Genomic DNA, 23578 nt, shown 5'->3' with positions numbered 1-23578 from the left:
CTTTCTGTGCTTTTGGGTCTTCTCGAAGTGTATCATCTGGCCAACTTTATCGGATCAGCATGTCCCCAAGGGTCTTCAGAAAAAACATAAAATTCAGACATGCAGGCAACTGACCAGTAAACGTGAGGCATAGCAAATAGACCCAAACCCAGGTCTGACTCTGGGATAAAACAGGTTACGGTAGAGTTCTCATTCGTTCATTCATTCATTCATTCATTCATTCATTCATTCATATATTTACCTTAGATTCCTCCAACTCCTCAGTCATGCACTACTCTGGACAGACTCTCCTTGCCCCAATTCCTTACTCTGCCCCAGATTGAGGCAATCCCATCTGCTTCAGGGACCACGTAAATACCCACCATTCACAGTGTGCATGGCAGGAGTCTACCTTCCCTCTCCTCCCTCTCCTTGGAGTGTGGTTTGTCTTCCCATCTCACAGGCATCTGATCTTTGAGATCACCCTTTCATGGTATCTAATACATCGGTCTTTATGAAATGCAAAGCAGTAGGATTTAAGAGAAAGATTGCTGATTTCAGAATCACACAGACCTGAGAATGAATCGATCATGGTCCCATCGCTTGCTTGCTGGGAGACTTTGCATAACTGATTTAAGGTAAATCATTGTCTCCTCACTCTTAGAACAGATATGGTGAATTCTAGCTTTGAGGCTGGGTGTGAGCACGCAATGTAAATCTTATATGAAATGAGCATAATAGGTTTTCAACAAATGTGCATCTCTCCATTTGCCACAATCTGTGAAGTTGACAATTTCAGGAACAGGACTATGAGGAATAATTTAGATCTAAGAAACTTGTGCACCTAAGGGTTACCTGTGATTTTGGCAACTCCTTGTCCAACCAACTTCATTTCTCTGCAAACTATGATCCAAACCCTTAGCAATCAAAATGGAGATACAATATTTCATATGCCATATTTTTCAAACATTGGTTTTAACAAAGTTTTCAATTGATGTTTATTTCTTATAAAATATATCTCAAATATATTCACAGTTGGCCACCAGTTAGAAGGTAAAATATGCTTTTAGCTTTATTTTTAAATAGTTTTATATCTAGGAGTTTCAATTTATGTTAGATCTTTTAGTTTATATTAGATCTTTCTTAGATATTTTTCTTTTTCTTTGTTTTTTCTGAGTGTACCGTGTAGGTAAGAATATATTCACAGTAATGAAAAATATTCAGAGTGACTTTTTTTTCTTCTTCTTTCTAACATTCCTGTTTCATATGTTTACACTGCTTTGTCTGTTAGTTTTTGTCAGCACTGAGCATGATTTATAGTTGCAAGCACTTTCTTTGTGGAAAACTGAAATTCTTCCTGTGCCTAGAAAATGTGTGCATGTTCTTGAAGACAGCACAAAAGAGAAGCACCTTTAACGCATACTGAGATTCTTTTATAGAACCCTAGAAGTCAGAATCATTATATTGTTCTGCAGTTTATACCCCAGGGGAGGGGGGTGTTTCCACTTCTGGGAAATGTGTAGTATTCTTAAGGATTCCATGGGACTTGTGGGGAGGGGAGGTGCAAATGGGTCTCCAAAAACCACTGAGGATCCGTCATGACTTACTTTCCCCCTAGGTTTATTACTATTCCCCGTTACTATTCTAGGCCTTTGCTGATTAAATGATTTATTACTGAATTGAGGGGTTTTTACAACATATTTATCAGTTAATAGTAAAACGCGTCTCAGGCTTTGAATACAAGTAAGCCCTCAAGACTGTCTATAATTCAGTTATGTGACAATCTGAAGATTTGATAAGAACCTAATAAGACATGAGAGGTTGGTGCATTTTTGGGAAATGTCCAGAAATGGGTTAAAAAACACGTGAAACAGAGAGGTGACGTATATATTTCAAACAAGCCTAATAGAGCAATAAGAAAAAAAAAATATTTGGAGAAACTGTAGACAAGAGAAAACAACCATCCCAACAAAAACAGCATAATAGAAAACTCGTTGCAACATTGTATCCCCCAATGTTAAGATAAAAACTTTGATTGCAACGTAATCTGTGTTTAATTCACTGTAAACAGAAAGAAAAAAAAAAAAAAAAGGAAGAGAAATACCTGTTTATACTCATCCCCACGAGGCACCATTAAAGTTCATTCTAATTCTGTGAAATATCAATATCTTTCAGGAAAATTCAACCTTTTGTGACTTGTGCCAACTAAACATCAGAAATCTTCCAAGAATCTAAGATGTTTCCAACTCCACTGTTTATTGGGCTTTTTGTCATATAGATGGATACTGCAGAAGTTGGCATCGAGTTATATTTAGTGATGGAAATATTCTATAATATGGGAAGAATGTATTATTTTTCTTGATCCATGAATTCCCCTCAAGACTTGAATTGTCTGTAATAAAAAAGCAGAGAAAATGCTTGGGCATGCAGAATCCAAAATAACTATTTTTCATACAGAAATATATATCCTTGCAACGTGGTGGATGAGAAGAAAACACAATTCTAGGTGTGATTTATTTCTTATATTCAGAATGCTGAATTCTACCTGAATTACATTTATTTACAGACCACTGAAATATTTTTATTTATAATTTTGTGGGTTAAGCCACATGATTCAGTATCCTAAGCTATACTTTGCAAGTGAAGCTAATATAAACACTCATCTTTGCCAATGTAGGATGGTCAGGGTCAAGGTGACCTGAAGGCCATGTATTAGTGGTATCACTAATGTAAATATTTAGGGCCATTCCGTTTTATAAATATTCCATGGATGTGTGAAAACCAGCAGACTTGGGGGGGGCCTGGGTAGCTCAGTCAGTTAAGCGTCTGACTTCGGCTCAGGTCACGATCTCACGGTTTGTGACTTCGAGCCCCGCATCTGGCTCTGTGCTGACAGCTCAGAGCCTGGAGCCTGCTTCAGATTCTGTGTCCCTCTCACTCTGCCCCTCCCCACTCATGCTCTGTCTCTCTGGCTCTCTCTCTCTCTCAAGAATAAATAAACATTACAAAAAAAAAAATTGAAAACCAGTAGATCAGGGTCTCCTAAGATTTTGTATGCACTGTTTATCTCCTTATATCAAGTTTGTCTAAACAACGTTTATACAGTGAAATTGTAAAGGTTCTGTAGACAATTTGCCCATTTCTAGAGAAGATGTAACTCCTTTACCATCTGGGTCAGGAATCCCCAGTGTTTTTTTATGAGTTTGCTACCAAAAGGTACTTTAAATCAGCTACTTGTTATTCTGAGTGTCTTAAATGGAAGGTTCCTTAGAAAAATGTGTTCTTCATAAAAGAAACCCAGACACATAATCCTATCCATTTTTTTTTTTTTTTTATTTTGTTGGCTTTATCTCTGACTGGAGATTTGCTTTGCTACACCTAAGCTTTTCTTGATCTTCTCCTCTTCTCCTTAAACTCCTGACCATGGAGGAAGAAGAATTACATGCCTTGTCACAGAAAATAAGAAAGGTCCATCTACTAATTTTTAAATCAGTCTGAATTAAACTGCAAGGATGCTTTGACGACTGGAAAGATACAACTGTCTTAGGTTAAGGCCCACACAGAACCAATGAACTATTTGACATGGCACAAAAACAGGGCAAAGGAAATTTAGGTCAGCATTTTGGTAAAAACCTAATATTACCAAAATAGTGTTTATAAATTGTTGCATTACCTTTGCAGGTAAGGGTTGCTTGCATAAACATACTTCTCCCTTGCTTAACTAATGTAAATAACAGGCATGTCGTATTTCCTCTTTTCTCTGAAAAACACCAAGAACAAAATATTGCAAGAACTCTCATAAATAGAAAAAGGCTGAAAGTGTATTGCAGAGGACAACTTTATAAGGCAGGAATTCTTGACAATGTATTTTACCACTTAGGGTTTACAGTAAGTTAACAGAAATAAATACATACAAATTTTATTTTTCCATTTGTTCTTGTAATGACAAATATTGCCAACAATTCTAAATTGGCTCCGAGGAAAACTTTATAAACATACAGCTTTTATCTGTCTTTCTTATGTTCAAATTCAAAAGGTCTTTCCTTTTATCCTTCTCATATTTTTGAGCGGATGATGAGAAATTGAAATATAAGCCCTCTTGAAATGTTATGGATTGAACCTGAACGGATCAGAGCTCTACCTGTGACTGCCCAAAGATTAGAGACATGTTGAAATTCATGAGGTGTATGTGAAAAGCCATTGATGATGGGTGATGGGGTTTTGGAGTGATGATGGGGTTTGGAATTGACGGCCCAGAAAGAATTCTTGAAGACGTCTTTGGTGCAAAAAGGTGATTTCATTAAAGTACCGGGACAGGAACCGTGGGCAGGAACAGCTGCCCTGGGGTTGTGAAGAGTGACTGATTATATATCTACAGGTTGGGAATGGGGGGGTTGGTTAGGGACAGCGTACGTCTCTAAGGAATTGTGGAAGCAAGGTTTCCAGACCTTGAGGCTAGCTGTTGTTAGAAAAATGTCATTTATTACTGTTTTTTTTAAATGTTTCTTTTTATTTATGTTTGAAAGACAGAGAGACAGAGAGAGAGAGAGAGAGAGAGAGAGAGAGAGACAGAGAGAGTGCACAAGCAGGGGAGGGACAGAGAGAGAGGGAGACAGAATCTGAAGCAGGCTCCAGGCCCTGAGCTGTCAGCACAGAGCCCGATGCAGGGCTTTAACTTGAAAACCACGAGATCATGACCTGAGCTGAGGAGGCTTAACTGACTGAGCCACCCAGGCACTCCCACTGTTAGTAAAACCTTAGTCATGACCTCCTTCAGATGCATATCAGGGGCCATATGCTTGGAGTATAATATAATGCCAAAGTATACTTGAGGGGTAAAGATAAAGGTTTGCAAAGGAATTTTTACGTATTTAAAGAGATTTACAGGATCCTGGCGGGGCAGGATAATGTTAAGCCAAGATTCTCTTGTGCCCCTGGCATAGTGTCAATATCGAGGCAGCTGAGCGCTTAGAGAAAGGTCACTATGCTTGATTCAGGACTTGTCAATGGACTGTAGGCGGTAAGGGAATTTAATTTTTCATTTGCCTTTGTTTCCGCATCACCATTGCAAGCACTTAAACACCCTTACATCTTGATGAGGGTGATATTAGAGCTCCAGGAAACAGAGTCTATAGGTTTCCGGAGAGTAAGCTATGGATAAGATTGCCTTTTTCTTGCAGTTTACTAAGTTATTCGTAAACTGAAGGAGACTCTTGTCCTGCATGACTTTGATCTCTATCAGTCAACCATTTGTTTCTTTCCTTTCCTTCGTTCTTGGGCAGCCAAGAGTGTCCAAGGAATATCACATATATCCCACCTGGGGGAGGGGGAGGGGTGTTGTCAGCTTGTATTTTGCCTTCAGCTTGCCTTATGATCCCTCATCAATGTATACTTGAAAAAAAATCACAATTCTAAAAAGAATTTACTTTGCAAAGAGGTTGTTGAATTTAAAGACAAGTGAGGTACATTCGATAGAAAGTAGCCAGTCAGGTGCCCAAATTTTCTATCCTCTTATTTAAATAGCACATCGCCATCAACCTCTAATTTCCTTCTTTGTTTAATTCTTCTTCATAGCATTTATTACCACTTAATGTACGTTTTGTTCTCTGGTGTATCCTCAATGCTTACAGCAGTTTCTGGAACACTACTGTTGCTCAAGTTACACATGCTGAATGGACAAATAATTGAAATTATTATATCTATCATCCAGTGAATTTAGTGCATTTCAAATGTTATAATGATACCTGTTAAATATGTCATTAGAATAAATAGAATAAGATGGTTTTGAAGGATATTTGATCCAGGCTTTAAAAAGTCCCCCACATTTTTTTTTGAAGCTTTCTTTCTCCAAAAAGACAATAGCTTCCTGTTAATTGTAGAGTTCGTTCTTATTGTGTAGTCCAAAAAAATTACTGATTTAGAGAATTGTGATAAACTTTTCTATATTAATAGTGCATTTCACCAGAGGCTTATGATGTATTTTGATATTCTGGTTACAATTTCCACTTCATTTCAGAACCCATTGTTGTTTGGGGGCGTACTGTGTTTCACATCCAGTGGGCCACTCAAAGCAACCCTGCTGCCCAAGAGCCGTTCGGTCTCATGGGGATTTTGAGTTGGTCTTCTGATCATCCCTACACATTTGATTGTAGGTGACACCAGTTGCCATGCATAGGGAACTCCTCAATACTTATGGCTTCCCTGGAATCAGACACATAGCATAATGAAGACGAGCAGTGAGTACTCTAGTCACAGTCTAATTATTGACCTCTTGCTGTGTAGTCACATCAAGTAATATATTTTAGGCCCTGGAGTACAACTTATGGTACAAACTTTTCACAAAATTTTGGATGAATTAACCTTCCTTCACTTTTTCAGCACCTTGCATAAGCCCTCTTAATTTGCACCTATCCCAACACCAAAACAAAACAAAACAAAAGCATGGTCCATAAAAGAACAGATTGAGCAACTGCTTTTCATTAAAATTAAAGACATCTACTCTTCATAAGATGCTGTTGAGAAAATGAAAAGGGAGAGAATATTTGCAAAGCACTATGTGCATATGATATGCTTCATGATACATGATAAAGGATACGTCTTCCGAAGATACACAGCAATCCTCCAGTATCCACAGTTTCACTTTGTACCAGTCAATGGTGATCCAGATGGCGATGATCCTTCTTCTCACCTGTTGTCAGAAGGTCAATAGTAGCCTGCACCATGTCATAGTGCCCACGTCACTCACCTCACTTCATCGCATCATGTAGGTATTTTATTGTCTCACATCGTCACAAGAAGGGTGAATAAAGTACAATAAGATATTTTGAGGGAAAGAGGCCACATTCACATAACTTTTATTGGAGTATGTTGCTAAAATTGTCCTGTGTTATTATTGGTTATTGTTGTTAATCTCTTACTGTAGATAATTTATAAATTTGTCATAGATACTACTGTAGAGGAAAAAAAAAAACAGTATATATAGGGTTTGGGAGTATCCACAGTTTCAGGCATCCACAGAGGTCTTGGAACATATTCCCTGTGGATAAGGGGAATTGTAAAGCACTGAAATGAACTCTTACAATGATAATAAACAATCCAACTAAAAATGGACAAAATATTTGAATAAATCACTAAAACATGTACTGATGACAAAGGAACACGCTAAAAGATACTCACCATCACTAGTTAGTTTGGAGATAACAAATTAACGAGCTACCACAATGAGCTAACAATATATCCCTAAAAAAAAAAAAAAAAGACCTGCTATACTAAGTGTTGGCAAAGTGCTTGGGGGATTCGAAATGTCATACACTCCATACACTCATGTTAGGAATGCAAAACTATTATAACCACTTTGGAAAATATTTTGAAGTTTCTTAAATAGTTAAACATAAACTCAGCTATTCTACTCCTAGTTACTTACTCAAGAGGAATGAAAGCTATGTCTTTAGAAACACTTTTACATAAACATTACTATCAGCTCTATTTTTAATAGCTACAAACATTCCACATGTTCAGCAGATAAATGGATAAACAAGTTGTGTGTTATAAAATAGAGGGTTAGTCTATAGTGAAAAGGAATTTGTACTACAACATGGAGAATGTAAATGTCAATAGAATAACTATGCTAAATTAAAGAAGCCGTGTAAAATAAGACAGTATGGTTCTATCTATTTTAGCAAATGACATTTAACATATAGTGGAAGAAAGCAAATGAGTGGTCGTCTTGTGTGAAAGGAAGATGGGGAGGGGCAAGAGAGAGGGGTTACAAAGGGGCAGGAGGACACTTTTTTTTGGAGGTGATAGGATTGTTCAGTATCTCCATTGTGGTGATGGTGTCAGGGGGGTATATACATTCAAACATGGTGTGTATATATGTTAAAACATCAAATCCTACCCAATAAATATGTGCAATTATCTTATGTCAGTTATGTCTCAGTAACCCTATTCAATAAAATATAACCACAAAATAAAACCCCACTCTAGCTGTCATGCATACAACCTTGTGCTCCAGGCCCTTGCATAGGTGTTACTGGGGGTATGAATTGGGTGGCAGCGAGGGAAGGACCCAGCCTTGCATTCATCAGCTACTGGTAGAGTGTGTAGATGTGCTATCCTTTTGAAGTCATCCTGAGAACTCTAAGGAATTGCCTTAGGTTGAGGGCTTGCAGGCATTCTCAGACTTGGCCAGTTTAGTTACCATCTAATATAAAGGAAAATGCAGATGTCATCAAGAATAGAGATTAAGTTTGCGAGGCAGATTCGAGACACCTCTTGCCACACCTTGCCCCTCAGGCTGGTTTGCACGTCCGCTTTAATTACCACTCATCCAGTGTTCTCTGGCACTTCCAATTATTCTAATAGTTTCGAATTTCACAACTCACATTCCAAAAAATTAGACGTTGCTGAGACCTTGGATTTGGGTTTGAAATATGACACTGCTGTCTACCAGCCGCCTTGTTTTTACCACAACTCTCCCACAGCTGTTTAAGGCTATTAATATTAAATTAATGTTCAAGGAAATTTACAAGTGCTCAGTAGGGGAAAAGGAATGTGAGTTAACCACAGACCTTCCTCTTAGCACGGGCCAGCAAAGATATGCCTGGGCTTCGTTACTGAGTAATGTCAGAGTCCATCTTTCTCAGTCTCACATAAGTTAGTTTTCCTCTCTTGAAAAGGTTGCTTGGATTGAATAATTCTATGCTTACAATCCCTGTATGTTTAGTGAACAGAATTTAGGAATGTGTCAGGACCATTGCAAAAGAGGAGAGTAAGAGTTGGACAAATCACAAATTAGAAATTGTACATTATTCCTTGAATACACGTTTACCGAGCACATCCTAGGTGCCGGGCATTGTATCAGAGCTAGATGAAGACCAGTGAGCAAAAACCAACCTGTTTCTTCTCGCAGAGCTTACAGTTCAGGAAATGCTTTCAGTTAGATGTGCTGTTCATCCCAAACTCCAGCTCCTGGTTCTTTATTCTTCTTTCCCATCCACATTTTCCTCACTCAATAAATTGATGCTTCTATCGTTGAGGTTATAGAATAGTTAGGAATGAGAGGCTTTTGCTCTAAGACCCGAAAAGGGAAACCCTTCTCCTCATCCCCCTCACTACCCCCATTCTCCTCCCATGCCTCCTTCTTTTCCTCTTTGCCTTCTTTCTCTTTCTTTTGCCATTTTCAGTTTTTAATTTTGAAATAATTTCAGATGTCCAAGAATTGCAGAATTAGTGAAGAGTTTCAATATATCCTAACCCAGATCTCCCAGCTTTTAACATCTTTGTTTGCTTTACCATTCTCTCTCGCTCTCTCTCTCCTCTCCCCGACCCCCTGGGCATGGCTATGGATATAAATATAAATATAGATAAAATATATTTAAATATTCTATTGATGAAATATTTGAAAGTAATTTTCAGGCATAATACCCTTTTCATCTAAATACATGAGTATATGTATTCTGTCTAACCACATTACAATGAATAAAATGAAGAAATTCATATTAATAGTACTAGCATCTAATCTAGAAGCCATATATCCCAATTCATCCATTTGTACCACTAATGTTCTTACCTGATCCAGGATCCCACGTTGCATATTATTATCATGTTCCTTATCTTGCTTTAATCTGAAACAGGTCCTCAGTTTTTCTCTGTCTTTTAAGGATTTGGGGTTTGTTAGTTTGTTTGTTTGTTTTTGTTTTTGTTTTTGTTTTTGGAATATAGGCCAGTTATCTTGTAAAATGTTTCTCAGTTTGGGTTTTTCCGATATTTCCTTGTTATTAAATTCAAATTATGCATATGGGGCAGGAATGCCACAGGGGTAATGTGTCTTTCTTGGTTCAGGCCGATGTGCTATTAGTGGGATGGTAATTTCAACTTTGTCCACTTAGTAAAGGTATTATCTGCCAGTTTTCTCCTACTTAAAGTTACCATTTTCCATTTGCAATTAATAAATATGGTGTTGAGAGGTACTCTGAGATTATGTAATCATCCTACTTTTCAACTATACTTTTACCCACAAATCCATAGGTAATTCTTACCTGAAACTTTATTATGAGGGTGGTTTCCAAATAGTGATTTTCTATTTCTATCATTCCTTTTATCTTTGTTAGTTGGAATTATAATGTAAGGAACAGCTTTCGTTTTTCCCCTGCTAAACTTCTTTTCTGAAGTCTCTCCATCTGTCCATCCCTGTATCTATCCATCCATCTCCATATTTATATTTTCATACATGCATTGTATAATTCTATGTAGTACCAAAAAGTTCCATGATACAGATCTATTTAATTTTTCTCATCTAATTGAATTTGTACAGAAGGCTCATAGTGATGACCTTATTCATAGTATTACTACCCTAAGGATAATAATGAAGTTTCAAAAAATTACTACTTTCTATGAGATTAGATCAGAAAACAGGATAAAAATCCATTTTTTTAAATCTTTTGGAAGCTTGTCCATGAGGACAGATTCATGCTTTCCAAAGTGACCTTGCATCATAGGATGAATCCAAATATATCCATGAAACATGTGTTTGGACTGTCTACTTCCTTCAGAGTCTTCTTGTCAAAGATAATACCCAACTGGATTGTAGGCTGAAATTGTAAGGCTTGTCCGCAGTAAATCTGATGTTTCAATCAGGTTGACTGTCTGACTCAAGTTCCACACTTTATGCTTATTTGAGAAACAAAACCTCTTACATCTTCTCATGATAACCCTCTCATCTGTCCATGGTCTGGTCTGATTTGAACTTCCCAAATTTGGGATTTGAGTGATACTGTTCTATTCTGTTGCCAAGGATATATAGGGAACTCAAAAGATTACAAATGAAATCAACTAGTTAATTTAACTGAAGCACATCGCAACACATTGCAGAAACGGACATGCTAATCAACTTTCATTCAAAAATGTAAAAGCCTAGGTTTTAAAATTTTTCTTATATATGTCAATTGTGGACAAAATAATATCATCAGAGATGCCATTTTTTTAGTGCCTAACATGTGTCCCCAGTGCTTCACATAACACCCTAGGTCCATGTTGATATTCCAGTTTTTCAAATCTGCAGCAGGGGGTTTAGAGAGGCTGCATAATTGGACTGAGCTTAAAGCTAACAGGTGGAAAGGCTGGAATTCAAATCCAAATTTGTCTTAATTTAAGAGGTCGTGTTTTCCCTCTGTATTACATTGGTCGTATACCTGTTACCAGTAATAAATACACAGAGGAAAGACGTGTATAGTCTCTGAAATCACTAAGATGAAAAGCTTATGGGATTCCTTAGTAGGATAATTCAGTCTCTTATCTTTAGAGTACAATAGAGTGCTCAAGTTCAAGGTATTTATTTATCTGATTTGGCTTTCCTTGTTTTGTTCTGTTTATCTCTTCCCTTTGAAATATCGGTATATTTTAAAATCTGTATCTGCTCAAGACATACATTATTTAAAGACCTTAAAATCTGAGAGATAAGGATGATAATGGCACTTTATCCCCATGATAATTTATAACTAGATCAAGCTAAAAGTGAGCTCACTAAGTTGAATTTTCTGTATCAAACAGCAGGTGGTGGTGCTGGGTTATTCTATCAAGTTTAAGTCCTTCTAGATAGTGCTGTGTTGTTGAACAACATATAACATATATTTTGGTTTCAGAACCATTCACATCATCTTGTTACGATTTACTTTATAAAATAATACACATGATGAGGTCTCAAATTATTTGAAAAATAATTACATAAATATAAATCCTTTAGAAGAAGGACGATGATTATATATATATATATGTTAAATCATTTAAACAGCTTAGTACTTCACACGATTATTTAAATGGTTGTATTTAAATATGTATTTTGAATAATAAATATGATTTAGCATTGGGGGGTAAATATTTATATCAAATATACTCTAAATTTGTAATTATTATAAAATTAGAAGTACTAAATGGTAAACACTAAAGAAATCTTTGCCATTTAGCAATAGATTTATTTTCACTCCTTTAATTCCCCATTGAGTAATGATTACCTTAAACACTTTCAACTAGCCCTATAGCATACACATTTCTATTACTTGTCATTCCACATTCCTATTCCATTATATTCAATATCTCTGCATAATTTATTTTGAGTCCTGGCTGCATTTCCATTCCGAGTTGGTTAAAGCTTAAAGAGAGTGATATTTTCCAGAATCTTTGATCCAGGACTGGATTTGGTTGAATGGTGGGAAAGGGAGGAGGAAAAAGGAGTGTATTACACTCTTTCACCTTATTGGTGAAAAACTATTTGAATGTGTGGTTCTGAGGGCCATGATGATGATGATGATGTTATATTATCTGAACCCGTGTCTTCGAGGTCCCAGGCCGCACAATGTAAAGGCAACGTTTATAACCTTGGCTGATGATAGAGAATATTAGGCAGCAGATGGTTTCTCTAAAGATTTCTATTACTGTATTGCAGTGCTGACTTTATGGCAGATGGACTGGAGGAATGAAGGGGCAGGTGGCTGGTGTGAACCAGGGGTCCTGTAGAAGCAGCAGAGGTTAAAGCTGAGGCAGGAATTGACGAGAAGTAAGGTGAGTTAGTAAAAGGACTAAAAGTACTGCATATCAGAGTCTATAATGTGGAGTTGTGGGGACCACTTACATTTTATTTTAGGACCAATCTATATGACTTCAACATTTTTATTGTGGCCACTGTGACACTGAAACTGAAGTTTGGTGGCAAAGTCATTACCAAACAGTTCTGAATGATCAGCTATACCTATGGCATGGCTGACCTGAGTATATATATGATGACATAATATTCATATATTATATATGATTGTATATTTATATATATCACATACATGATATATAAAAGCAATATATATTATATAGTATATATGTGTATATTATTTATTCTTCCATTGCACATCCTACTGAAACAGAAGTTCTGGAGGGTAAGAACTTGGGAATCACCATTGTAAAATGATTTTCAGTGTAACTAAAATGCACAGTATACTTCTGAACTAGTGGTTTGGATATCTTCAAAACTATTGCTAAAAGCAATAGCTTCATAATATAATGAAAAAAAGAAAAAAGCCTGAAAGCAGTACAGGTGCAGTAGAAGCATACCAGGTTGTGTGGCTCAAAATCCATATGTATTTGGAGCCCTCTTATTGGAATAAAAATAACAATTACAAATACAAGTTTAAATGCAGTGCCTTCAGAGGAAAGCTACTTCTGAGGCATAAACATTGAAGCCAATGTCACTTCTTATCAGCCTGGACATGTTTCTGGGCCTTTCTGATTTGAGAATAATGGCCTCCTGGGGCTGTCATGATCCAATGAGCTAACGGCCCTACCTGGACAGTGAAACACCCGACAGCCGTGGAAAGTATCATCCTCTTCATTCATCTCCGATTGCCTACTTCACACGCAAGAGCGTGACATGAATAGAGAAAACTGCTCAAGATTTTGAGAAGTTCAGTAGGACCATTACGCACACTTGTATCGCCTGCTTTCTCCAGTTTTTCCAGAGAAATCCAAGACTCTTACACACTTAAACCTTAGTGAGCATTTGTAGGATAAATGACTGCTTAAATGGTGAATGAATGAATTGGATGAGTGAATGAATGAATAGAAGGAAGGCTTATGGCCCATCTGCTGCTATCACAAATATGGCTGCACAGCACTTTAGACGTGACTTGTTCATTTGTGGATTTTAAGCTGATTAAATGCATTCTGGGGTAAATGTGATTAGATGAGATGGGTGGAGTGTATCCGTGAGGGCCTCCTGGAGGAAGGTCGTTTTTGCAAAGCTTCAGAAGGAGCTTGTTTCAAAAAACAAACAAATGAACAAACAAACAACAAAACAAAACAACAACAAGAGAGGCATCCTAAAGGCCATTTTTTTCATTTCTGTTTCAACGTGAGGGTACCAATAGTGCGAATTCACCTTGTGCAACGGGGTGGTTTCAAGTGAAAAGTATTTAGGCTTTTAAAATAAGCAGAACAAATATTTACTAAGTGTCCTCTGTGGGGAAAAAAACACAGGAAAATTTCAAGGCCTCTAAAAGCTATGTCTTTGTAACCACACTAAATCCTCACCACAGCCCATAGACTCAAGTTTTTCTCTAGAAAAGTAGGGCTTCGGGAGCTTCGTGGCTTCCCAGGATCACAAGATCTTAGATATTAAAAAACAGTGGAAATAAGGTTCAGACCCTAATCTCTGATTTAATACCCATGGTCTCCTACTATATCATTTTATGTAACAAAATATTATTTTTTTGCATTTTGTGAAAGTGTAAGTAGACAAAGAACTTTTCTGTATTTTAATACTTTCCCTGCTGAGAATATGAATGGCTTTTAATTATTTGCATTAATTTTATAACGTTTTCTAATGGGGTCAAAAAAGGCTACCCATTTCCTGGTAATGGTACAACACTGTGTCTAAATCCCACCCTTCTCACATATAGATCCCAAATTACACATACACACACCCCACACACATACACATGCATACACACCTGTGTAGACATAGGTACACATATCTAATACTTTTTATATTTTGAAAACAGAAAATTGAATTTTAAAAGGAAACTAAACACAACATTTGGATCCTGGTTTACTGAAATACCAGAACATACGTAGGCTAAAACACATAGAACTAACTTACAAAATAGACCGGTTTATAAACTGAGCTGAAAACTACCAGGAACATTCTGGATATACAGGTGCAACGTGAAATTTATGCTTCTCGGTTTTTTCCTATACCCTCTGTGAATTTTAATTAAACATGTATCAGAAGAAATAAAGATTGGGTGGAAGCTATAGTTTAGAAACAATAAATTTATCAAACAGTCATAAGCAGCTTTTTCTGATTTTTTTTTTCTCATTTTATCAGTCTTGCTGTTCTGAAGGACCCTACTTAGACTTGTTCATATAAACAAATACGCCTTGTGTTGTGTGTGTGTCTAAAAAGAGACTTTTAAGCTTGTCCCCTTTAACTGATCTCTAAAACCAAGATAAAGCCATCCTGGTCTTACTCTATAAATATTTAAATGTTTTATTTTTCGCAGTCATTTGTGATGATGCCTCTGCTTTATACCAACAATGTGGCAGGATCTGAAGACACGTGATTTGGGACATATGTTACTGGTTTGTGATTGGGGTGCAAATTAAATGCAAGAGGGCAATCCCAAACAGAGGGTGTGTGGCCAAATTAAACAAGTGTATGCATCCATAAGGAGAGCCCAGATATAGGAATTCTAATTAGGAAAACAATATGATATTCTCTCTGGCTCCTGGATTTTCACTCAAAATGTTGAACTTCTTGGAAGGTCTTCATATTCGCTTTTCATTTGAAGTCCCAGATTATTTTTGCGAAAATCAATCCTACATGATACTTTTAAAGTATATGCCCTCACTTTCTTTTCAAGGTTCAAGGATTGTGGATGTGTGCTATTGGTTTGATTCCCAAATTCTGGCAGATGTCCCAAAAGAAAAAAAAAATGCATAAAACTCTAGACCCAAAAGTGCCCATTAGTTACCTCTAAGCGTGCCAAGTTGTCGAACGATATTACAGTTATGATCTTTAAAGCATTTGTAAAAAAGCTGGATAACTTTGTGTAAAAAAGCTGAATTTTATAGCTTCGCCTATGCCAAAGAGATTTCCAACAGAAAGCACCCTGGTAAGCCTAATTATTACTCCACATATGGTACATGGCATCATAAGCTATTTTTGAGGTTTTGGGAAAGAGAGAGCCAAGTGACGACCACAACAGGGCGTGCTGAACAATTTTAACTCTGAATCTAACATCCCTAGTTGGCAGAGCATAAGACACAAAATGCTGCTTCAGCGATCCGTCTCTCACATATTTAATTTGAGGGCAAATAATTTAGTTAAAATTTACAGGGTGGGGTGGAGAAGGGAGTGATATACAAGAAGTCAGGATAGTGCACCTAGAGTCAGGGAAGATTGTTCTTCAGAATATCACAGCCGTTATTAGCAAGGGCAGGTTTCATCTCATACTTTAAAATCATGTCAGCGTTTATGACTTTAGCCTTCATTGAGGGAAAAAATGCATAATCTGAGTTAGAAGGCAGCTGAAGTTGAACATTAAAAAATTTTAGCTCTCGAATGTGTTAGGCTGTTGCATAAACAAAATAATTTGGGGAGAATGAACTCAGAGAAACATGGAAGCCATCACCCATTTATCAGAGTTGCCTGTATGCCTTTAACTGATTATGTTTGAAAGGTTCTTCAGGGAAAGAATTAGACATTAAAGAAAGAGGGGTATTTTATACTTACGACTTCAGTGTGTCAGTCCAGTGAGAACTATTTCTAAATCAGTTATGTGGATATCTCAATGTGGCTTCAGATTAAATTCAGGCATCCTTCTACCTCCATCCCTGAAACATTTTAAAAGTCAATCTTGTCTATTGTTTAGTTGCAGAATCTTTTGCTCAGAGATCATTATGACACTGGAGGGGGCATGCCCATAATGCCTGGGACACTTATAAGGCATTCACACATATTGAATGATAATTATGCTTACATCTCTTACCATCTTTTGTTGGATCTCTAAAGCCTTTGATTCTACAGGTCTGAGAAACTTAGCAGATTCCTGGCACCATTTCCCTCTGGTTTTAGATAAAAGTAAGAATTTCTTTCTCTAGCGAAATAAAAGGATATGCGTTTCCAGTTTTCCATTCTAAATATTAAAAAAAAAAAAAAAGGACACTGCTTAAAGTTAAGGATTGTCTTCACTAGGGCAGCGTCATTGGGAGCAAGTAATTAATATTCCCAGTAGATCTATATTCATGAGCAAGGCCAAAAGAGAATCATGACATCAGCATTTTGGGTGGCTTTTTATTCTTTTGTGGTTATTTCATACTCTTTTAAAACAAAATCAGATATACTTTACTTACTTTATTTAAATATACCAGTTAACAAACGAGGAAAACCAAATCCAGGTTTTAATCCCGCCTTATTTGTATTTGTCAGTTGAATGATTTATAAACCTCTGTGGCATAAAACTTCTAAGCATTATGATAAGATTAGAACAGCTTCATTTTTTCTTTTGAGAATGAACTAGAATTACTGTTCTTTAAATCTGGCCTCTCTTGTTGCTATTGCTGTTTTCTCCAAAAGGTGGCGCTTGTGTAACCTTTTTCTTCCTCAGGGTGCAGAGCGCCTGGGGAGCCAGAGGGACCAGAGTGCATTTTCAGAATTGTTTTCCTTTGACAAACTCCAAGTAGCCACTTCAAAAATCTGCATTTTTGTAACTGCAGGTCCTTTATGTGCAAAGAATCCTTTACATAAGAATTAGTCTGATTTTGTGAAAGAAAAACATGCTTCCTGTCTTAGTTTAGTTTAAACCTTAGAGTTCTTTAACCCAAGTTTATTTTATAACGTCCTTCTTTCCTTCTGATCTTTGACTAAAGTTCTAATTTTTTTTGATAACCTTGATCCATTTGAAGTTGTCTTCCTTCATTAGAATGCAGAAGCAACACACAAGTATGTCTGGACTATATCTAAACAAACCTTTCTGACAGCATAAATCAAGAAGGATAAATCATTCAGACAGGAGAAATCTTTTGAACTGTGGACGGACAAGGCGAGTGAGAGGCACAGAGGGAAAAGGAAAACCTGTTGGAGAGATCCTGATGATGAGACAGGAATTCACAGATGAGACTTGAAATCAAACATGCAAGTGCTTCCCCGCAGTTTACTTGCTTCCAGTCCCAACAGCTGAAAAGAAATTTAAATACAATCTAATGAAGTCCAACACTTCATTTTACAGACGAGAAAACCGAGTCCCAGGAAGGTAAAGGAGTGTGTTCCATGGAGCAAACCGAATTCTGTTTCTATTTCTGGTGACAGGATGCAATGTCATATTGAAGAGATGTGTTAAGTTGCAAGTCATAGAAAATCAAAAACTTAAGATAGTTTTGAAAACTGGAGTCCTTATAACAACTATTCTTTTTGTCAGACACATATTATTTTGAGCCACTATGCTGTCTTAGAAGCTTTCCTCCGCTCCATGCAAGGATATGATCATTCATTGGCCCCTTAATTTACAGATCTGTGCCACCCCATACAGTAGCCATCAGCCACATATGACTATTTAATTGAATTTTAAGTTAATTAAAATTATGTGAAAATAAAAATTTAGTTCCTCTGTTACTCTAGCCACATTTCAAGTACTCGACAGCTACATGTGGCAAGAGGCTGCTATATTGGAGGGGCACACATAGAAGTTTCCATCGTTGCTGAAAGTTCTCTTAGGCGGTACTGTTATGGATCACCATTCAGGGCACGAAGAGAGTAGAACACCAAGTCAGGCACATAATGTGATGGGCTAATCCAGGGTGTAGCATCTAAAAGTGTGGATCTTATGGGGCGCCTGGGTGGCTCAGTTGGTTAAGCATCTGACTTCAGCCTAGGTCATGATCTCGCCATTCCTCTGACAGCCCCTCCTGAGTTCAAGCCCCTCCTCTGACAGCTCAGACCCTGAAGCCTGTTTCAGATTCTGTGTCTCCCCCTCTTTCTCTGTCCCTTCCCCACTCACACTCTGTGTCTCTCTCTCAGAAGTAAAGAAACATTAAAAACATTAAAATAAAAGTATGTGTTTCATAATCTATGGGTCCCTAAACAACTTCTCAGCCAGCTATGGAAAACCAGCAGGGCTATGTTTTTTTGATTTCTCCAGCCCTCTTTCTCCTCCTACTTGTGCCTTCTCTAATATTCTCCTTTTTTTTGAGTGTTTTATAATCTTGTGGGTACCTTATTTATTCCTTCTTGTGTGCATGATTCGATTCCATTCCACAACATCCAGTGGATACGTACCGTGTGACAGACGTTGCACTTACATAACAAAAAGGAAACATCAGATGCTCAGTCATCACTGAGTGGGTCGGGAGGAAAATACGTGTCCAGAGCCCAAGCCGCACAGGGACTGAACTTCTCAGACCATTCGAATTGGCAAAAACGAGAATTATGAGCAAAACTATGTAGACTAATAGATGGAAGCTTATTTCGAGGGGTTTAGTGACTTGCCCAAAATAATACTGATGGTAAAAAAACAAACAAACAAACAAACAAACAAAAAGTGTCCTCAGACTGGAATCCATGTCTTTTTACATTGAGTCCAGTGTTTTTCTCTAATCCATTCACGTCCCAGCGTAGAGACTGATTTATGCCAAATTCATAGTTTCTTTTGATATCTGCCAATGAATCATCAAATAAGTTGTGTCTTGCATATATTGACATTCTTTCTTTTTAAGCCCAATTTTCTCAATCTCTTTGAACAAAGGCAGACTTATATTTGCATGGGCTTTTCTTTGGAGCCCTTAGCTAAGTGCTTCTAAAGGGTCCTCGTGTTGAATTGATCTGTGCTTGATGTTCTACCAATACTTTGAACTCTTACGTGTTGACAGAGTTTAAATGTGAATTAAACAAGTGCTCTTTCTATTGATAGAAAGGATGTATATATTTTTTATCAGCTGGCAGATGAATAAAATCACCTCGTTTGCAGGCAGTCAAGACGACGTGGGTAGTGTGCAGCTCTTCAGGTTGGTACTTCCCACGACCGTCTGTATAACAGTGTGATTCATTCAGGGACACCTAAATCCAGATGCTATTCGAACTCTAGGTCTTGTATAGATTTTCTCATTCAGTGGCACTCGCGTGGAAATTTGACCACACCACCCCATCAGTCAAGTGGCTTTAACTGGGCCAATTCTTGTCTCTGTACCACCTTCTTTGGAAGTGCTTCACCCACACCACGTGCTACTCAGTACGAAGGCTGGTATGCTAGATACTTTCCCCACACATACAAGTTATCGGTCAAATGTTAATTTTTATGTTTTGGTGAAGTCTCCAATATCCTGTGTCGCTCGAACTTATTTTAATCGCAAATTGTATCATAGTGGGATGGTAGTGCGTGTATTTATAAAATGAACCTAGTTAGAGATTGTCCTTATCTTCATCCGTAGAAACTTTCGATAACCTATGGTGTTTTCTGATCCTATCCATCAAATTTGCCATACAAGATTTCACTGACTGAAATTTTCCTAATCTTTCATAGAGCATGACCTGATGATTCCATTATCTTTTTTCACTTTGTCATACTCTCCTGCCAAAACAAATAAAACAAAACAAACTAGCAAAAGTTCTCTCTAGGATGATTTTTCCACTTTTAAGTGCCTCACACCCCTTTCTGTCCAATCCATCAATCCAAAGAGTCCTTTCTTTCTTTCTTTCTTTCTTTCTTTCTTTCTTTCTTTCTTTCCTTCTTTCTTTTTTAATGTTTATTTATTTATTTTGAGAGAGAGAAGGAGAGAGAGTGTGGTGTGTGCGTGAGCAGGAGAGGTGCAGAGGGACAGAATCCCAAGCAGGCTCCACACTGTCAGTGAAGAGCTTGTCACAGGGTTTGATCTCACAACTGTGAGATCATGACCTGAGGCGAAATCAAGAATGCAATGCTTAACCAACTGAGCCCCCCGGGCACGCCCGAGAGTCTTTTCTTTCTTACCTACAATTGATTTGTTTCCCTCTTTCAAGGTTTTTCTCTAGTATCTCAGAATTCAAAGATTCTCATAACCAACAATACTGTTCATGTGTTTTAAATACACTCTTCTTTGCATAAGAAAGTACATTTATACATTGAATCATATATACTGGCCAGTGTCAAGAAATAAATTAACGTTTTCATAACACAATACTCCCTAGCTTTGTGACTTTGGGCAAGTAACTAACATTCTGGTCTCTAACGTTCTCGTCTGAAAAATTACGTAAACGTATATAATAAAAAGAATTAAATACAAATTATAATAAAAATATAACAAAAAAAACACAACAAAAAGAATTATCTTTTTAAAATTGAATTCTTTTTAAAGAATTTTTCTTTTTAAAAAGAAATAAAAATATTGCTGGTATTCTGTTTCCGTCATTTGTCTTTGAAAAGGATCTGTTAAGGAAAACAGTACCTCGCAATTTTATTCCCTAATAGCTGTGTGACAGAGAATAACTCAATATATTCTTTTCTAGAATTTGTTATCACTAATGAAAGTAATTTGAAAAAAATTTTTTGGTCGAAGATAAAATTTGTCATTTTCTTGAGGATTTTTATGACTCACTGGTAGTAAGAATGGAGCTGGATATTTTGCAAAATAAATAAATCCTGAAACGAACTACAAAAATAAGAAAAAAAAAACCTTTTTTTTTAAAAAAATTTTTATTTACAAAAAAAACCTTCGTATGTTCAGCTTAAAAGTAGTTTTGTGTCATTAAAATGTATCCCAGTTAATATTACATAGCATTAGAAAACTCCACCATATTCTTGAATAATCCACATCTGGAAATTGGCTGCACACTGAAAATGACATTTATACTGATTTCGGCTGGAATCGTTTGTATTTGTTCTGTGGCTTGGGAATCTCTCCATCCAGTGAAGGAGCACAGAGCTGACTTTCTCCTGGTCATTTCTGTAATACACACACCTCTCTCTCATAGCCACAGCACACTTTAACTAGATGACTTGGTTTTTGTTTTTTTTTGTTTTTTTGTTTTTGTATCTTATCACATTGAGATACGTGGCACATACTATTTCAAGGACATTTTGTATACAACAGACAAATTCTAAATCAGAGTGATTACTTGAAAAATATTTTAGAAACCAAAATAGACCATCACTTTCTAGACTTTTCTTTTAAATATTTTTTTAATGTTTATTTATTTTTGAGAGACAGAGTGTGAGCAGGGGAGGGGCAGAGTGAGAGAGAGAGGGAGACACAGAATCTGAAACAGGTTCCAGGCTCTGAGCTGTCAGCACAGAGCCCACCTGGGGCTCAAACTCACAGACTGGGAGATCATGACCTGAGCCAAAGTCGGATGCTAAACCGACTGAGCCTGCCAGGTGCTCCTACACTTTTCTTTTAAATAAAAGTTACTTACGTGGTCTATCTACTAACTATACACTAACTTAATCTTGCTGTGGCCCCAGCTCAAATCTCAGGTATGCCAATGAAACCTTGCTCTTGTTTGGGTTCCTGTTATGAATACTTAAAGCACATGTCGTTCATTGCCATAAGTGCCCCTCAGTATGACTCTATTGTCCACAGAGAAAATGTTAGATCCTGAAGTACATGAACTATTTATGTGTCCTCGACATGAGCAAAGCACCAGCCAGACTGTAATACTTCTCCCCAATATATAAATTTAATAAAATTATATCACACAAAAATTACTTCGGACAAATTAGTCTTGAGCAACCCAAACCGATAAGTGGAGAAAAAGAACAATTAACATAAACAATTTGCTTTTATCAATTTGACCACATAACTTTGTATTCAGTTGGCACGTAATCACTACTTACTGATTTGCCATGAAAGACCTTTGCTCCTTTCTGATTCTATGTTTGCCAACATGCAGTTTATATTTATCATGCATTTTGTGATATTACTAGTAATACAGTACAGTATTACTTGTACAGTATACAAAGGACTGTATGAGAATTGAACTCATTTGAAAATGACAAATAGTTTATACTAGATCATCATGTGAAAGTAAATGGCTTCCATTATTTTATAAAATGACTTTAACGGGGAAGATGGTAGAGGTTTGCATCTATGGATTATGGTCTGATAATCACAAACCTGAGCCTGAGAGAGTTAGCAAACTGCTTTTCTGATATTATTTAAATAGCAAAGATTTTTATGCTATCCTGTCTCAAATTTAAGAATGTGGAGTCACTGTATTCTGAGGTTTCTTCTCAACAGAACTCACTGGAAATTCAAGGGATACTGGAAACTATAATTTTGCTGTAGCTTGAATTTGCCCAGATTAAAGGCAGGACAAACTTCAGAACAAACTTTCCTCTGGCTAAATTTCAGTACGACTCTAGGCCAAATACTTTTTTTTTCCTCTGTAAAATAATTTTTTAAAAAAAGTTTTTTTAAAATAAAAAAGTTGTTGTTTTCATTGAAAATGATTTTCATTCATCTCATAATTATGACAAATTTCTCTAATCTGACATTTTTAGACATTTTGAACTCTAAGCCTTTTCGTGAAAATTTCGTTTCATTTTTATTTTTCAAAACCCTCTAAATCACCTAGAATTAGGACTGAGGATTAAAGAATTTCCCACCACAGCCATCAATAGATCTGTTTAATGTCGACAAACAAGCAATGGATGAATGGATAAAATGACTTTGACAAATTCTTTTATTTACAGGCAATAAAAAAGAGACATTGTCTTTTAGTTCGATGAATATTTATATCCTTAACATAAAGTGAAGTCGTGGAAACATGCCCATCTGTTTATTTTTTAAAATCTGTGGTGTCAACAGTTTGGAAGTTTCCAGTAAAAAAAAAAGGAATGAAAGCATTCTTGTGGGATGTAGTCAAATCAAGGAATTCTATCCAAATGTTGGAAACAGACAAAAATTTTGGCATATTTGCCAGAAAAGTTTGTATCAAGCTTTTCATTTTTATAATTTAAAAACACCCTTTTAACTGATCTATACATATCGATATGTGTGTGTGAATGTGTGTGTGTGTGTGTGTGTGTGTGTGTGTATATATATGTAATTAGAAGCAAAGTACTAAGGAGATTCCATGTTGTTTAAT

At 36.7% G+C, this 23578-nt stretch overlaps 2 long non-coding RNA genes across 6 annotated transcripts in view; one reads left to right on the top strand and one right to left on the bottom strand.

The window, feature by feature from the left end:
- LOC113602792 (uncharacterized) overlaps positions 1-23578 on the top strand; it is a 468320-nt gene that overhangs the window by 369995 nt on the left and 74747 nt on the right. For 4 of the 5 annotated variants that reach the window (XR_008300391.1, XR_003424305.2, XR_003424304.2 and 1 more), the window contains exon 4: positions 12422-12537. This is a non-coding gene — a long non-coding RNA (uncharacterized LOC113602792). Of the gene's footprint in view, positions 1-12421; positions 12538-17444; positions 22390-23578 lie in introns of those variants that run through there. The other variant, XR_008300392.1, reaches the window with a different exon arrangement.
- Positions 6515-16648, bottom strand: LOC113602794 (uncharacterized). Its single transcript, XR_003424308.2, has 3 exons — positions 16256-16648; positions 10020-12486; positions 6515-9006 (listed from the first exon to the last, which is right to left on the bottom strand). It is a non-coding gene; the product is annotated as an uncharacterized LOC113602794 (long non-coding RNA).

Source organism: Acinonyx jubatus, chromosome B4 (genome assembly GCF_027475565.1).
Source record: "Acinonyx jubatus isolate Ajub_Pintada_27869175 chromosome B4, VMU_Ajub_asm_v1.0, whole genome shotgun sequence".
In the NCBI taxonomy this organism is placed as follows: domain Eukaryota; kingdom Metazoa; phylum Chordata; class Mammalia; order Carnivora; family Felidae; genus Acinonyx; species Acinonyx jubatus.
Note: the sequence above shows the minus strand (reverse complement) of the source record. Positions and strands in the feature narration are given on the sequence as shown.